The following is a 15234-nucleotide window of genomic DNA, read 5'->3' as shown; positions in this document are numbered from 1 at the left end:
CAAGAAGGCGTTTCTGTAATGTATGAGGTGTGTGAAGGACCCCCTATATTTTGATGGTAGAAAATTTAGATTTAAGGCCCTTCACTTTTGAAGGGTCATCAAAGAGGCCTACATGCATTTACTTTCCTTTTAGAGGGCCCCCTATATACTGATACTCAAGAAGTGGCTTGTGTGTTACATCGTCTAGTATCTCCTTAATATATCCTCTTTGCTGTCAAGCGAAGGGGAAAAACAAGGCTTATAGAAGCACGACTCCCTACCGATATTTATGCATTGGGTATATAGTTCCTCCAAAGCAATTACAGCTTGCCAATGTGCAGGCAACATCCATATATGAAGCACATGGGAAACACATGGACATCTACAACTATGAGTTGACTCCAATGTCAACTATCATACTACGTGATGCTATGAATTTTGATGTCATGGGCAGTCGGTAAGTAGGTTAACTTTAAGTATCAATTTTGAACTTATTCACTTTTGCAGGAATTTTCACAATGCCAACTTGACAAGTAAACGTTACTTTGATCAAGTAGTGTTTGGCAATAGATCACACTTGATAGCTAAGTTGTAGAGGCTATCTCTATCAATATTGGGCAATCTCATGATTCTCGATGAGCTACACGATTTGGCAAGGCCAATTCTCTATGAAATTTCAACAAGGTCAGCTCTCTTCTACTTTGACATATGTGTTTCAACATGAGCAACTATTAGCTATGAGCACTCCGGTTGCGTTCGATCTCATTTTTTATTGAATTTATGAGAAGCTAGGCTTCACTTCAAGGCATCTTGCATAGAAGTTTCCAAAGTTTGGAATATACGATTAGCATACAGACTTCTATCAAGAATAATGGTACGCATATTTTGCACTAAGTGGATATAAGCTCACAGTTTGTGTTTGGCAATGACACGATGTGATGTATCCATGCCCGTGTAATCATCCAAGGCATGTATAGCAATAGCTCACGTGGTTGAGACTGTCATTGAAGCAAAGGGCTTATCAATCTATTTCTCTGATACGTGGCATGCGTACATCCACTCCATCATTGTTTACGCTTCCTCAATAACATCAAATACTCTGTCCATGAAGATTTGAGACTTGTAAATGGGCTTCCGATCATTGTATATATATTCAACGGTGATCACTTCACATCGTTGGCTCTATGCACAAGGTGCAACCAATCCCACTGACAGTTTCTATGTGTAGCAATTAGGCATGGCCTAGCTCTCACGTAATTGATTCATGGGAAGACATGAATAAATTAAGAGAGCCTTCACACAGGTAATCTCTTGTGTCAACACCTGAGAAAATATAGTATGACTATTTTTCTTTGAGAGTGTTTGACATCTTTCTCCTCGATTCATGGAGGAAGCAAATGTTACAATATACATGTGGTAGTGATGTGTGTGGACCGCTGCGGCATTTTTTCCCTCACTAGGAGGTTTTTTCCCCCTATGCATTGTATATACGCCCATCACTCTAGGGCTATCTTATCTTTCCATTGCACACTAAGTAATACACTCTCTGTTGTGTGCCCTGTGCGCTCCTTGCCGCACTGTCGAAGCAAGGGCCTTGCCTAACACTGTGTGCGAGCCATAGATGGCTCCAAGCACACAACTAGCTTAGCTAGTAAGCTCAAAAGAGGGCAATGGTGTGTCACTCACCACTCTATGCTCCTGTCGTGGAGGATTCCTCGCCGCGAAGAAGAAGGAGCCGCCGCTTCGCTGCGCTCAACCGCTTCACCGTCGTCGTGCCGCCGCAATGCTCGATCGTGCTCTCTCTCTCTCTCTCTCTCTCTCACACACACACACACACACACACACACACACACACATACACACACACACACACACACAAGGAGGTGAAGAAGAAGAAGATGGAGATGGAGATGGAGATGGAGCAAGAGCACTCTTCTATTGCACAAATGAGAGAATGAGTGAATTTTAGGTTTAGTTGGCTTTTATATGAGCTCACCCCATTCACACTTGGGCGCCCATGCTTAGCCAACTAATCCCTTGAATGTCCCCGTTAGAGTGCGCCTCTCATCGGCGATCACTCTTACCCTTTTCCTATTGGTCCGACAAGCCCGGTACCTGACTCTACCAAATACATAATACACGTCCGTCGTAGGTGATGGGGTGTCCGTGAGCCGTGAGGGTTAACATGCTCCCCTTCCTGATGTAGATTCCGTCCTCGGAAGCTATTGAGTTGAAGCTCGTTCGTCGAGGTGGAAGAGCATTTGAGATGAATGTCCTTAGCCTTCTTCAGTCACTGCAAAATCAAACAACATTGGCACAGTAATTGCATTCTCATAAGTGATTAAAAAGCATATGCAGTTTTAGGTAGACAAATTGATTAGTAAAAGAATTTCAAACAATTTGTCAGCAATGAACATTAAATTGCAATGTAATCAAATGCATAAACAGATATAAACGTAAAAAATTAAACAAGTCTGGGGTCGCTAATTTGACGGTCGAAAGGCACTAGAGATCGAATATTAATACCATGGGTAAGCTTCTTAATTTTCTGTGGTCAATTAAGTTGTTTAATCGCGAGAGCCAAGTATTCATGTTCGAGGGCTGACTAGAGGCTATATCTAGAAGACCTTGTAGTTAAGCTACCATAAAAGGAATTTCTCATGAAATCATCGCCTGACTGATTACTTTTTCTTTGACCCCCCAAAGTCTTTTCACAGTGATTCAATTTGATGTGTGTGCTTATTTTGTATGCCTTGGGTTTTTTGCTTTTCAAGGAAAAGCGCCCACACTGGGAACCTCTAGGGCTCTAGTACCATAGGCAATACATGTGAGTGAAGTACCAAATCAAGCTAAGATTTCTCTTCCAGCTTAAGATTTTACAGTGTGGCACTTTGATTTTTTGTTTGTTCATTTTCAGCATTTTAATTTTGTAACTTTGGGGGGTCATATAACACTGATACACCTCCCAGGCTCATCACACTAGTAAACTCCCTTTATAATACTTAAGCTAAAGGTCAATAGGGTCAAGCCCACTAGAAAGCCCTAGTACATTTCACACAATGCTGCCTAAATCGGATTAAGAACCTAAGTAACCATTGATTATTAGGAAGGCATTCCCCATGGTATTAAGAGAAGATCTCTAACACCTAACTTGGTCAAACTAGCTTAGTCGGACTGCTTGATTTTTAAACCTAGACAAGTGATTATGACAAAAAATTACATTGAATTAAATGTTTGATACTAAGCAAATGCGGTGAATATTAGGCTACCAATCACAATTAAAGCAGATAATCATAGATGCAAAAAAGATAAGGGGCAATGCTAATGGACAAGAAACACCTGTTTGTGCCGATGGTCGCGCTTGATTTGAAGAGTGAGTCGAGATAAAGATTCCATGAAGGTCCAAATCCTATCAATAGCAACACACTCCTGTACACACTAGGAAACAAAAGGAATACCTCCAGGAGGCACATTAGTGGGAAAAGGTACCAACACTTATTGAACACAACAAAAAACATAAGGAACCCTAACCTAATTATTTGCACTCCCCCTAGAGAGTCAAGGGAATAGGATATTGTAGAGGTTGGGGGGAAACCCTAAGGCTAAACCCCTATCCTCGTCGTCGAGATAAACAAAGTCATCATCCATGAGACCATATGTGCCATCCGTGTAGTCCTGTAAATTTTCTTCTTCATCATAGGTGCCCATGTTTACTAAGAAGGTCACTAGATGCCTATAGTCATCTTGGTCAAAAGGGTAGGCTTGTGCAATGGGAGAAACACTCTCTACTAAGTATGGATCAGACGTGGTCAAGAGACGTATCAGCCATTCTAACTCCTCAAAATTCCTCTCACATGCTAGCGTACCTATCAAATCCCATTCACATGCAAGCACTGGAAAGACCATGTGAAATATTTGTGAAAAGTAACGAGGGTACCTCTCACCCAAGGCAGGAGTGGATGACTCTAGCGTACTAGCCATATCTGTACACACAAATAGATGATGGTTCGAGTGCAAATATTACAAGGGTCGTGTTCTTGTGCATAATTTGTTTTTATGATTTGTGTTATGGCTCTTGCTCTTTTACTTTTTTATCTTATTTTTGTGAGTATAAGGCTTTATATATACATTCCCTAAGATTGGAGATTAAGAGGTCAGGGAGAAAGCTTGAGAGGGAAGCAAGTGAATAATGGATGTCCACAAACACTCCCCCCTTCCTTGGGTAGATCATACCATTTGAAATGATGTCGTCACCCTTTGAAACCAATTGTTCCAGTTGGTAATAGGTGAGGATTTTTGCCAGTAGTTTTCTATTACCCTAGGTGCCTTGTCAAGTTGCAAGGGTGGTAAGGTACTCTCCCAGGATCGAACTTGAAGTGGTTCATTAGGTGATTCTTGAACACTGGGAGGTGTGGATTCTTTTTTAGCTTCATGGAGGTCCACTACTATAGATGGAGGCTGTGTAGCAGCTTTTACCTCTATGGATGTATTACATGAGGAGCTAGAAGCTTCATGGAAATCCCCCCTTCTTGAGCTAGGTGGAATAAATTGGTTTTGCCTTGGAGCCCAAACTAGCTCTGGACTAGGTGTGTAGCATTCTGTGATCTTTCCCTTCCCACGGTCTGCCATTGGCTTTAGCGTTACACTGTTTGACTCATATGGGTTTGCTGTCGATAGGGAAGGACACATTTTACGTTTAGGTACCCAAATTTTCTCATTTCCATCATAGTAGCCTTGGGCTTCTAATAGTTGTTTTGGAATCCATCGTGATTTGGTCTTGACTCTCCTAGGGCGTGCTCTTGGTTTTCCGGGGAAATTTTTTCTTGGAATGGATGGGAGGGTTGAGGTAGTTGGAAGTAAGGCCTTGGGGACCCATTGATATGTACTCTTAGGTCGTGCAGGTTGAGTACTTGCAATATTACTGCTTGCTGCAACTACAAGTGTTGAAGTGCTAGGTTCATGGGTAGCCGGCAAAGACGAGTTAACCACCTTGGCTTGTGAATGTTGGCTATCCTTCAACTTTGCTAGAGTTTGCAACGTAGGTGAATTTGCTTGAATGATAGGGGTAAGAGTAGGTGGTCGCGTCGTGACACTACCAGTATCCCAATCAATAGTGCATTTGGTTGCCAACATCCACGTGCGTCCCAGGTTTACGTTGCCTTCCTAGCTCCCGCGGGCATGACTAAAAACCTCTGCACTATGCTTCCATTGTCATAGACAACAGGGGTCTGAAGGACTCCAAGAATAGCAGTTTTATTTTTATTAATGCCCTTGACTTGCATCGTACTCGGGGATAGGGTCGGTTTCCTTAATTGACACCAAACTCCATAGGATAACAAATTGTGTTTAGCTCCCGTATCTAATAAGGCATTGTATAGTACTTTCCCATTTGGGCTATTTAGCTCAATTGGGTATCGTAGGGGTGGCTCAGATTCTAATGAGTCGTCATCTGTGTCCTCAAAAAATGCTTGCGTGATTCCCAGATTAGCCTCTCGTTGGCGTCTAAGACGTTATTGTCGTTCTCGAGCCTCAACTCTTGCTTGGATTTTTTAAAGCTCTGCTTGTTCCTTGGCAGCCTTCTTTTGATGGATGGCTTGCAACTCTTCCTGGCTTAGAGGATCATAATTTTTTTTGAATTTACTCCCATTAAGGAATCCAATGGTTTCAACTCCATCTAGAGTCTCCACATGAATGGTACCTTGCGGGGTAATTTCACACACTCGATATGGTCCCTTACCAGTGTATTTCAATTTCTTCTTTTCATTACGTACCCCGTACATAAGAACTTTATCACCAACCTTGATGTCTTTATCCTTTAAATGGCTATCAAACCACTTCTTTCTCCTATCCTTCTCCACTAGAGCATTTCGCACAGCTAATTGCCTCTCTTCATCTAGCCTTTCCAGGATATATAATCGCTCCACTAAGGGGTTACCATCCCAACCTTCTTGAGAAGCTACTCGAAGACTAGGAATGACAAACTCCCATGGCATAACTGCTTCTTGGCCATACACCATCTTAAACGGTGTGCAATTAATAGCAACTTTATACGCAGTACGATAAGCCCATAAAGCTGATGTAAGCTTTAGGTCCCAATCAGTGCGATGAGCCTCAACTGTCTTTGTCAAAATGGAGATGAGAGTTTTGTTGGTACTCTCAGCTTGGCCATTTGCTTGGGGATAATAGGGTGTAGACTTGTGGTGAGATATCATGAAGTTTGATGTGAGTTCTTTTATTACTTCATTTATGAAATGAGTTCCATTGTCACTCACAAGTTCAAAGGGGCATCCAAAACGTGTGATAATGTTCTCAAAGAGGAACTTAGCTGTTGTTTTTGCATCCGCCTTTCGTGTTGCTTTTGCTTCAGCCCATTTGGTTACATAGTCGGTGGCCACAATGATATATCGTGATTGCGTGTTACGTGCAACCGGACTAATCGGTCCTACAAAGTCTAAGCCTCACTTTTCAAATGGTTGGGTTACCTTGATGGGATGTAGAGGCATCCTATCACTTCTTTGTGGCTTCTTGAAGCGTTGGCATTCATCACATCCCTTTGCAAAAAGTGATGCATCCTTAAACAGAGTGGGCCACCAATAGCCTGACTGTAAGATCTTTCGGACAGTCAACTTTCCTGAAAAGTGACCACGAACTACACCCATGTGTGCCTCTTGTAGAATATATAAATACTCGTCCTCGCGGGCACAGCGTCTAAGAACATCATCTTTTCCTCTCTTATAGAGAGTTCCAGCCAGTAAGCAATAGGGTTCGCATTCCTTGATTAATTTTCGAGCTATATCTTTTCGCAGCTCTTTGGGTGGAAAACCATTAACTAAGAAGTTAACAATCTTTTCACTCCATTCAGGCATTGTCTCAACAATGAACAAAGGAGTATCAGGCAATTCATCATCAACCCCCGTAAGAGCTTCGCCATTAGGGATACGAGATAGATGATCCGCCATGACATGTTTCCTCCCAGGCCTCACAACAACGGTGAAGTCAAACTCAAGAAGAATTAACAACCATCGTGTAATTCGACCTGTGGAACACGGCTTGTTTACCAAATATAGCAATGCTTGATGATCAACATAAAACACAAACTTGGTAGCAAGAAGGTAATAGCGAAATTTCTTTACTGCGTAAATCATAGCCAGACCTTCGTGCTCTGTAGTAGTGTAGTTCATCTCGGCATCATTTAATTGGCGACTTGCAAAGCTAATAGGGTAGTCCAATTTATGTTCTCCTGGTTGAGTTAGAACACACCCAATAGCAAAGTTTGATGCATCAATATGCACATGAAAAGGTACATTCCAATCAGGTGTTCGCAGGATTGGAGCACTTGTTAGGGCCTTCTTTAATAACTCATAAGATTGATGACATTCGTCCGTCCAGTGAAACTCGATAAGAAGCTTGTACAATGGACGCGCTATCTCGGCAAAGTTTAAAATAAACCTTCGATAATAACCAACATGGCCCATAAATCTTTGAACTCCTTTATAGTTAGTAGGTGGTGGCAAATCGGCAATGGCTTTAATCTTACTCTCATGTGTGGATATCCCGTTCCTGGACACTATATGCCCTAGAATGACTCCATGCTTAACCCAAAATTTGCATTTGAAAGGGTTCAATGAGATGCGATAAAATCTGCACCTTTCAAATATTTTTCGTAGATATAACAAATGCTTCTCCCAAGAAGAATAAACACAAAGGTCATCTAGGAAAGCTTCACAAAACTCCCTTAGAAATTCTTTAAACGCAGTGTTTATTAATCGTTGGAATGTAGCAGGGGCATTTGTTAAGCCAAAAGCCATAACACGAAATGCAAACACTCCAAACTCTGTGATAAAAGCAGTTTTAGCTTGGTCCTCTAATGCAATTGTGATTTGATTGTAACCAGAGTACCCATCTAAAAAGCTATAAGCTTCCTTGCCCGCAACTCTTTCAAGCACATGTTCTGAATATGGCAAGGGATAATGATCTCCCCTAGTAGCTGCATTAACTTTCTTGAGGTCCACGCACACTCTTAGTTTCCCATTCTTTTTTGGCACAATGACTATTGGAGAAACCCATTCTGAGTGCTCAATAGGGTATATGAATCCACATTGGATAAGTTTTTCAATCTCCTCTTGTACAATTTTGGCGTACTTAGGATTCATTGGATATGGTTGTTGTTGGACGGGTTTAGCAGTGTTGATCATGGGAATTGTATGTTGCACCACAGAAGGTGGAACACCCTTCATGTCATGATATGTCCAAGCAAAGATATCCTTGTATTCCTTGAGGAGCTCCTTAAGTACAGCCTCTTCAGTTTCGGTAAGGTCTTGAGCAATAAAGACTGGTTTAGACTCCTCACCTGGTTCTGCTAATTCTATCTCTTTAACTACCGCTGGACCATCATAGACTCCACTGCTTCCATTGGTAGGTATTCGTTGGGCTTTGGCATACACAACCTTTCACTCCCCCGTGGTATAAGATTTAAAATGTTCAGCAGCCGTATGTAAGTCAACAGGCTCTTGTCCTGACGGAGACCTTTCTTTTAGTTCTGCCTCCTTTTGTTGTTGTGCTAACTCTCGGTTTTGACGTCTTCTTATAGTTCGACTCAATTTCGGCTCTGTAACCTCCAATTGAGCGAGGTCAATGGGTCGCGGGCTGCACCACATGACACTCTAGAGATGCTCACCCCAATTGTCTACTAGCTTTCGATGAGCATCACATGCCCCTAGATAGCTAAGCCATTCTGCAGTAGATCTTTCCTTGTTTATCCTAGCTCTTACATTTGCTCGATATCGTCGTCTCTTATATGACCTTTGTTTCTTGTTAAGGTTTTGATTTTTGTAAATGTTTGAACTCGACTCGCCTGATAGGTCTTCGCTTGTATCTTCTTCACTCTCATATAAATTACCATAGATGGTCGTACTAGGCCTTTAGTGTTCAGTTTCTATACTTGGTTCACTCGATGTTTCCTCAGGTTCTGAATCCATTTCTCCCTGAGATTCCGTTTCTGATGTGTATTGGCCTGAAGCCTTTGAGGAATCATCGGTTTCACTCTCAGGTAGGTGTGCCTCTTTCTTATCATCGGATGTTACATGCGCTACACCTAACATGTTTACTGGTGCAATGTGTGGTATCTCTTCCCCATCTGGTGTTACCCAGGTTGTTCCTCTAGCTCCCCATGTATCTATAGTTGCCGCTAGGTGCACCCAATCGACATTGTCTGACTCAGCCATTCCGGGTAGGATATCCATATAAGGAGAGTTCTCCCCAATATCTGTGTCTTCGTTACACGTGTAACAATATTGTAATGGAGCTGAGTGAATTGTTGTGTCTGATCGATTATCAATGATGAATTTATTTCCTAGGGATGCGTTCGACCACTTAAAAGATCAACTCGAATGATAGAGTCTTGGAACTGTAAGTAGACGTGGTTTTTGGACCAGTCATGCACCATTTTTGCTTCCCTCATGAATGGACGCCCTAAGATCATCTCAAATGACATAGGATGCTTGGAAAAATCCATAACAATGAAAGTTTGCCTTACCTTGTGTCCCAAGACCTTGATCTTGAGATCCTTTAGCATTCCAATAGGCGTAACAATAGATCCATTAGCCATTTTTACCACTACACTTGTGGCTTCAAGGTGAGGTCGCCCCATAGACTCCCAACAACTCTTTGTCACCATGCTGACTCCCGCACCACCGTCAAGGACCCCCTTTACAGTTAATCCTTTAGTAGTGATTGGTAGAGTAGCATTAGATTCATCACCTTCAAATTATTGCCCCAACTTGTTAACGGGTACTTCAATTACAGATTCATGTCCCGCTAGGTCAGATGGTGGTGCTAAATGTTCCTCATCATTCATTACCGAGTCAGGTTTGTTCATATGTGCAAACTGTGGTAATCCGGCCTGTAATTCTCCATTGAGGAAGGCTCGAAGAGCTGAGACTAGCTCGGGGTCTTTATATAGTTTGGACATGATGGTGGTTCTAACTTCTGAAGACATGAAATCCATCAATTTGGCAACATTTAATGGCATCTTGTGGGACGTAGGACCCTGACAAGAGAATGGTGAAGATGGAATCTCCACTTCCTCAAGGGGGTCGGGCATTCCCTCACCAAACATTCTCTCTAGTAGGAAAGGTGTGTCCACTTTCAGATGTCCTACCCTCACTCTCTTCCCGAATGATACTGGGTATAGCTAACGGCCTGTAGTTCTTGTGAGGTTGGACTTGTGTGGGAAACACTGTGTTTGACATCTTGATATGTTTGGGTTCAGGTTCTAATGTTCGTTGAGTTTCTTCCACCAAACCCCTCAGTTGTTGGACTCGTTCAATTTCCACTGTTGGGTTTGGATAGGTTCCAATCTTTCTCTTGCAATCCTCATTTTTTGTCTCTCGTGGCTTATCTTGGGGGTTCGCAACTGGGTGGTTTAACTTTGAATACTCTTTTGGTGTTCGTCGTAATTCCCTCTCGTGATCCTCCTCACTGGCTTTTTCCTTTGTAGTAACAGTTTTGGTCTCCGTGGTCTCTATCGAATCTGAGTCATCCTCAGGTTCATTCATATACACGGGATCCTCTCCTGTCCCTATGTTAGTCTTTGAACTAGGTTTTGAGCTAGAAGCATTAAGGGATTTCTTTCTTCGTGTTTTCTTCTTTCTCGCTCGGCCAATGGATGCAGCATCTCTCTCTTCGAGGATGTAATTTTGCTTTTGGAGCATCGACCGTGTGAGTGCATTCACTGGTGCTATGTTTATAGTTGGTGGTGTCCCATCAACAATCTCTATTATGTTCAATGGTGTGATTTTCGGTGCGTTTGGATTATTAGGACACTGTGCGATCAAATGATCTATGCCACAACGATTACAAGTGAGTATTGGCATTGCCAATGCACTCCCTTGACTTGTTTGCATTAGTGCGGCATTCTTTTGCATTCTAATGGGGCACTCAGCTACTCGATGTGGTCCACCACATTCGTAGCACTGAAGAGGTGGTCTCCGGGCAAAACTATTAATGTTTTGGCCTCTTGCTGCTAGCGCAATAGCTTGATATACCGGTTTGATTTGTCCCCAATGGTCTTCCATATAGTACATGGGACACTCCTCAAGCATGTCGACTCCATAGGTGATACTAGAGTCTATGTCCTCTTCGCAATCTACATAAGTACTAGATGACTCGCAACCTATTTGGTTCATAGGTGTAACTCTTGGATGAGGGGGTTGCGGTCCTAGCACTGGAGGTGGCAACGCTGTGGTTTGGACCACATTTTGGGTTCTAGGGACCATGTGCTGTAATGGCAACTGTTGCTCCATGGGTGGGGTAGGCATCAATGCAGGAACTCGAGGTGAGTCTGCCCAAGCTATAGGCGGTCTATTTTCCATGATGTGTTTAAGCATTAGGCAATCCTTCACTTGATGGCCATACCTACCACACGCGTTACAAGTCCCGTTAAACTTTACTCTGAAAGTAGGGCATTCACTCGTAGTATGTGGGCCCAAGAAAATTGAGCACCATTGTTGCTCCATTCTTGGATACATATGAGTGTTTTGTGGAGCACGATTACCCCTAAGGCTTTCTTGGATTGCCTTGGTGAGATCTGCCAAAGTCATCTCAGATATCGTTTGCTCTTTCACGATTGGCTTTATCTTCATTGGCTCATGCCCTGACGCTTGCGAGCTACTAGACTTCGGCTCGGTGGACACTCTTTCTCCTGCAATCATTAAATTATCCTCCAATTGGATTGCATTCATGGTGACTGCTTCCCAAGTAGTGATACCTCTAATGACTAGGCCATTATAAATACTTTCATGTCGTAGTCCCCTAATGAATCTATCGAGCAATTGGTTGTTGTTGAATCGCTCGTTTGGATTGCATCGAGAATTCAAATTCTTTAGGCGACTAATGAAGTCTCTCACGGATTCACCTTCTTCTCGTTGGGCTTTCTGGAGTTGAGAGGCTACACCCCAAAGTACTCCCTCTCGTATGTATTCTTTTAAGAACAATCTCCTAAGAGTAGAGTAGATCGTTTTCTCTTCTACTCTTAAGGTTCTATACCAATCTCCAGCCTTTCCGCTTAGGGTCAAACTCAAAGCCTTACACTTATGTAGCTCATTGTGCTCTTCCAAGGAATCGCACACATGTTCAAAGACTTCCATATGCTTTCTAGAATCTCCATCTCCACTGAATTTCTGTGTGAGCTTAGCTACTTGAACTGCCTTGCTCCTAGGCTCTCTATCAGGTGCACTACGCATGTTTTCCGCAATAGAGCGACCGATAGTTTGAGCAAATGCTGCCAAATCTACTATTTGAGCAGGTATAATGGGTGTATGTGCTCCTGGAACCACATGTGAGATGGGAGTTGGCCTTGGCCTTGGCATACGTGCGGCTCTTGGGTCCCATATTTCGTATGGTGGTGTACCAGACGGTGGTCCAAAGTTTACAGGCGTGGCCCTAGGCATAGGGGGTGCCTGATATGGCATGTTATTATTAAATGGCATGGCTCCACTTGTATAAGAGCTTGGATAATGCCATTGTGGATTGTAAGCTCTTGGAATAATCGAAGGTGTAGGAGCTACACGAGGCTGAGGTACAACAAGTGCACATGATTGATACATACATGTAGGTATAGTTGGGGGCACTGTGCTACTAGGCATCAGCGCAGTGTTAACAAATGAACTCCATGGTGTACTTCTTGTCATGCTCACCACTGGGATATGCATGGTAGCCGTAGTGTCATTAAGAGAAAGATGATCTAGATCTGGGAAGGTAAAGCTGCCACTTGTGGGCTCAGATTGTACTGAGGCTCCTGGCGAAACAACATATGGAGGATCAATGGGGCTCGCTGAGGGAGTCTCCATTTGTGATAGGGTTGGTTGGTTGGCCTTTCCCGTATCCAAGAATCTCATTAGGCCTGTTGAAGGCATGTTGATCCCTGTGTTCTGTCTTTCTAACTCGACAATCCTATGGAGGACATCACAGACTTTCTGTTGTTGCTCATCTATGCTAGTAGCACCCGATGTGGATTGTAGAACATCTAACCAACCCACATGATAGATGTGTCCTGTGTACCGATCAGTTAAAGCTTCTGCTTGTAGGTCATACTCCCAATTTTCGTTTAGGAATATGCCATCTAGGCCTGGCGTGCTGGAGGTTTCCCTCAAGGTGGTAGCATCATTGCTCCCCATCGCTTGCCCCTCCGTGACTGCTACCTTGGGAGCACTCGGTTGCTCGGCTGGCATGATTGTTGTCATAGGAGCCTTTGCTTTCAGGGCTTGACCTTGTTCTAGCCTTTGTAGGTTCTCAATTTCCCTCTCCCTTGTTGCTTGCATATAGCGTTCGATCTCTTGTACTTCGACAAGACTCCTACCATCGGGTAGTAAAACCTCAGAGGGAGATAGTCCTAAAGGATCAGGAGGTGCAGTGGATGGAACATTCACATGCACACTCTCAAGAAGCATAGGGTCTATTTTAGGCATGAATGACGAATTTACTTCCCCACTCCCTTCATTTATTTCATTAACCGCATGTTCGGAGCGAGTAGCTCTACTAAGGGTCTCTTTTAAGCGGCTAAACACGCTGGACCCGGGCTGTGGGCCCATGGCATGCATGTCTTGACTTGAACTATTAGGGTTTGGTGTAGGATACCCCTCCATGACTTCTTAGTCAGAGGAAGAATCACTAGACGCGATATGAGAATCTTGGGTCGCGCTACCTTGAGTCCCGGCCGAAGGTCCAGAACCTAGGGTGGAGGAATAATGGGTGCCCGCGTAAATGGAGACACTACCAATATGCTCGTGTTCTAACACTCGTCCAGAACGTAGGTTCATATGACTTGGATCCCCTAGAAGTGTCAGTGAGTGCCCGTGAAGGTTGCTCACCTAGTAATTTTGGGTGTTTTGCAACCCAAGTCTTTTCTTATTTATTTATTTTTTGATTTTTTGGTCCTTTTTTTCTGACCCAGCTATAGAATAGAACGTATGATAGCTCAAAACGAGCGTCTCGGCCAGAGGGACGTGCCGTGCTTTACAGCCCTCCGTTTGGTCACTTTATGCCCTCGGAATCCCTAAAACCGTCAATTTCTAGTAGGGAACTAGGCCCAACTTAGAAAGTCTAAGGGTGCAAGTGGGAAGAGAAGGGAGGAGAGTGGAGGACTTGCCCCACATGCTTTCATTCCCTCTTGAGGGGGTAGGGTATATATATAAGAGTGATTCTAGTATATATCATAAGTCTGAGGACTGAGGCTCGGGCTTGGGCTTGGGCTTGGGCAAATGATCTCGATCAAAATTTTAGTGTAGCCCCCCAATCACTCACGCTTAAATATTTTCGGGCTTGGGCTTGGGGAAATGATCCCGATCCCGATCAAAATTTTAGTGTAGCCTCCCAATCACTCACGCTTAAATATTTTCGGTTTTTTTTTTAATTTAATTGTTTTAAAAAACTTTTTTTTAAGGCGACGATCGCGCGCGGTTTAGGTGACCCTTTCTTGGCCACACACACTATCAACACCTACCTAACCTCTCTGTCAACAGCTCACAGACAGCTCACTACCTTATCTACTTACTAACAGTGTTGCTAACCACTAACTAATCTACCTGCTTACTGACAGTGGGCTAATTGTCCACCTACTTCCTCTCTCACCACCTTCCTGTGCAAAGACTATGTGCAGGCAAACCTTGACAGAAAACTGTGTACAAATTGTGTGCAAACAAAAATTGCTAGCTGCCTACCTACTTATTCATTCACTGCGAACAAGCTAACGACTACTAATTGTGCAAAGACTGTGTGCAAACGGAAAACACAACATTGTGCAGAAATCACAGAACTTGCAGACAATACAGAAATTAACAACTTGCAAAAAAATAACTCATTCCTCTTCCTCTTCCTCTTCTTTCCTACTACAAACAACTCATAGGAGAAGCACAAAGTGCCTCTTGGGCTTAGTGCAGGCCGATTCCCCGGTAGCGGCGCCAAAAATGTGCGCTCCTTGCCGCACTGTCGAAGCAAGGGCCTTGCCTAACACTGTGTGCGAGCCATAGACGGCTCCAAGCACACAACTAGCTTAGCTAGTAAGCTCAAAAGAGGGCAATGGTGTGTCACTTACCGCTCTATGCTCCTGCCGTGGAGGATTCCTCGCCACGAAGAAGAAGGAGCCGCCGCTTCGCCGTGCTCAACCGCTTCACCGCCGTCGTGCCGCCGCAATGCTCGATCGCGCTCTCTCTCTCTCTCTCTCTCACACACACACACACACACACACACACACACACA

Source organism: Adiantum capillus-veneris, unplaced genomic scaffold (genome assembly GCF_014529385.1).
Source record: "Adiantum capillus-veneris isolate H3 unplaced genomic scaffold, ASM1452938v2 Hic_scaffold_354, whole genome shotgun sequence".
Lineage (NCBI taxonomy): Eukaryota > Viridiplantae > Streptophyta > Polypodiopsida > Polypodiales > Pteridaceae > Adiantum > Adiantum capillus-veneris.
Note: the sequence above shows the minus strand (reverse complement) of the source record.